At 56.2% G+C, this 3093-nt stretch overlaps 1 non-coding gene across 1 annotated transcript; it reads right to left on the bottom strand.

Annotated features, from left to right (window-relative positions):
• Window positions 1-849: 849 nt before the first annotated feature.
• Window positions 850-2664, bottom strand: LOC142792075 (small subunit ribosomal RNA). Its single transcript, XR_012890632.1, has one exon. It is a non-coding gene; the product is annotated as a small subunit ribosomal RNA (ribosomal RNA).
• Between the last annotated feature and the right edge of the window lie 429 nt (window positions 2665-3093).

The raw sequence follows: 3093 nt of genomic DNA, 5'->3' as shown, positions 1-3093 counted from the left end.
CCCTCGGCAGCAAGCAAAACGCCTGGCAACGTCGACGCTCCCCTAACCGCGATCTCGCACCGTGTTTCGTGTGGCGAATTCAAAAGCCGGCCGGCGCTGCTGCAACCATTACGGTCGGTACGCATACGCCGCGGAGGGCGGGACGGTCATCGGAGCGTGCGGTTCCTCCATCGAGTACTGCGCACCTCGGCCGTCGCATCGCCGTGCCATGACCGGCCGCGCGTCAACGCGAACCGGTGCCAGCGAGATCCCTCGCCTGCAAGAACCGACCGGCAGCCTCCGTCACCCGAGGACGCGGAGGCGCTTGCCGCGGACGGCGGGACGGTATGCACTGGTGCACAGCGGACCCGTCACATCGCCAGTTCCTTGACCGACCGCCGACGCTTGTGCCGTTCCTCTCGTACTTGGCAGTCGCCGCGCGATTGTCGGGTCTCGTTCTTGCACGCTCGAACGGTCGGGAGGGCACTCGGCTGGCGTTTCGGGAACGCGCAGCCTCGCCTTCTACCGACGTAACCACGACTCGCCGTTCGCGCTCCGCCGCTCCTGTTTACAGTACTAGGCGGTCCCGCAGCGGTCGGGTCGCGCATTTCGAGCGCTTCGAGCCACGGTGCAGTGGCGGGTCGAAAGCCGACCTATGAGTGCGTTGCGCCGTTTGTACCCGCGTCCGCCACCTGGCCGACCGTCCAAGGTCGCGGTGTTGGCGTCCGCTGGGCGCAACAATTTGTCACGGGGTGCCGCTCCACATTCAGGCAGCCCCGTGGGGAAAAGCCGACCCCGCGTCCAAACGGGGTCAGCGGCAGAAAGTGTCGGGCGCAGACGCAGCTGAGGCGCTCACCCTTCACAATCCGTTAATGATCCTTCCGCAGGTTCACCTACGGAAACCTTGTTACGACTTTTACTTCCTCTAAATGATCAAGTTTGGTCATCTTTCCAACAGACCGGCGCAACCGAAAGGCCGCGCCGGACATCGGTCCGAAGACCTCACTAAATCATTCAATCGGTAGTAGCGACGGGCGGTGTGTACAAAGGGCAGGGACGTAATCAACGCGAGCTTATGACTCGCGCTTACTGGGAATTCCTCGTTCAAGGGGAACAATTGCAAGCCCCTATCCCAATCACGAAAGAAGTTCCACGGGTTACCCAGTCTTTTCAGACAGGGATAAAGACACGCTGCTTCCTTCAGTGTAGCGCGCGTGCGGCCCCGGACATCTAAGGGCATCACAGACCTGTTATTGCTCTGTTTCGTGCGGCTAGGAGCCGCTTGTCCCTCTAAGAAGGTTGTAAGGTGCTGGGAACCCCGCACCTATTTAATAGGCTAGAGTCTCGTTCGTTATCGGAATTAACCAGACAAATCGCTCCACCAACTAAGAACGGCCATGCACCACCATCCACCGAATCAAGAAAGAGCTCTCAATCTGTCAATCCTCCCAGTGTCCGGGCCGGGTAAGTTTTCCCGTGTTGAGTCAAATTAAGCCGCAGGCTCCACTCCTGGTGGTGCCCTTCCGTCAATTCCTTTAAGTTTCAGCTTTGCAACCATACTTCCCCCGGAACCCAAATACTTTGGTTTCCCGGAAGCTGCCCGCCGAGTCATTTGAGTAACTCAGGCGGATCGCTGGTTGGCATCGTTTATGGTCAGAACTAGGGCGGTATGTGATCGCCTTCGAACCTCTGACTTTCGTTCTTGATCAATGAAAACATTCTTGGCAAATGCTTTCGCAGTAGTTCGTCTTGCGACGGTCCAAGAATTTCACCTCTAGCGCCGCAATACGAATGCCCCCGTCCGTCCCTCTTAATCATTACCTCGTATTCCAAAAACCAACAGAACAGAAACGAGGTCTTGTTCTATTATTCCATGCAAGTTTATTCAGGCGACTCGCCTGCGTTGAGCACTCTAATTTTTTCAAAGTAAAAGCACCGGCCATCTCGAGGCACACAATGAAGTGCACCAAGAAAGAACCGGCATGATGTTCAGTCCGAGCCGTCGCATCGGGTAGATGCACTACTCGTCTGGAACTGAGATCCAACTACGAGCTTTTTAACCGCAGCAGCTTTAGTATACGCTATTGGAGCTGGAATTACCGCGGCTGCTGGCACCAGACTTGCCCTCCAATTGATCCTCGTTAAAGGATTTAGAGTGTACTCATTTCAATTACGGGGCCTCAAAAGAGTCCCGTATTGTTATTTTTCGTCACTACCTCCCCGTGCCGGGAGTGGGTAATTTGCGCGCCTGCTGCCTTCCTTGGATGTGGTAGCCGTTTCTCAGGCTCCCTCTCCGGAATCGAACCCTGATTCTCCGTTACCCGTAACAACCATGGTAAGCAAGTAACCTACCATCGAAAGTTGATAAGGCAGACACTTGAAAGAAACGTCGCCGGCTCGTGGCCATGCGATCAGCACAAAGTTATCCAGAGTCACCACACAATACGGGCCGAAACCCGATCGATCTTGGTCTAATAAAAGCACCCGTTACCCAAAGGGCTCCAGGCTCACTGCATGTATTAGCTCTAGAATTGCCACAGTTATCCAAGTAGGAAGAAACGATCTAAGGAACCATAACTGATTTAATGAGCCATTCGCGGTTTCGCCTTATTTCGGCATGTACTTAGACATGCATGGCTTAATCTTTGAGACAAGCATATGATTACTGGCAGGATCAACCAGGTAATCGTTCGACTGCGCGTCCGTCCTCGCCTTCGGCGGGCCGGACGCAGTCTGTGTGCAGCGGAGGCCACCTTCAGGCGCCCCAACACGCTTATTTTGCACTCCGAGATGACGGCGTTCGAGCTCGCTACGGCACAACCTTCCCGAAAGACGAGTGGGAGCCGTGCGGCAAGAAGCACGTTCATGCTCGCTCTTTTTCGTTGCATCGACTCGGTCGCGCCGTGCGGGTTGCCCAAGCCCGCTGCACTGTCGGTGGACCGGCCGGAACTAGCAACGGAGCCGAGACTGCAAAGCCGCCAGACGACGGGTCACGCCCGCGTCTTCGGCGCTTTCGCATCTGAATCGCCCGAGGACGACACGGAACACACCTCGATATCGTGGTAAAACGGCACCGTCCGACAACCAGCCCCTAACGCATCAAGCGGATGAGGC

The sequence above is a fragment of the Rhipicephalus microplus genome, unplaced genomic scaffold (assembly GCF_043290135.1).
Source record: "Rhipicephalus microplus isolate Deutch F79 unplaced genomic scaffold, USDA_Rmic scaffold_202, whole genome shotgun sequence".
NCBI classification, from domain to species: Eukaryota; Metazoa; Arthropoda; class Arachnida; order Ixodida; family Ixodidae; genus Rhipicephalus; species Rhipicephalus microplus.
Note: the sequence above shows the minus strand (reverse complement) of the source record. Positions and strands in the feature narration are given on the sequence as shown.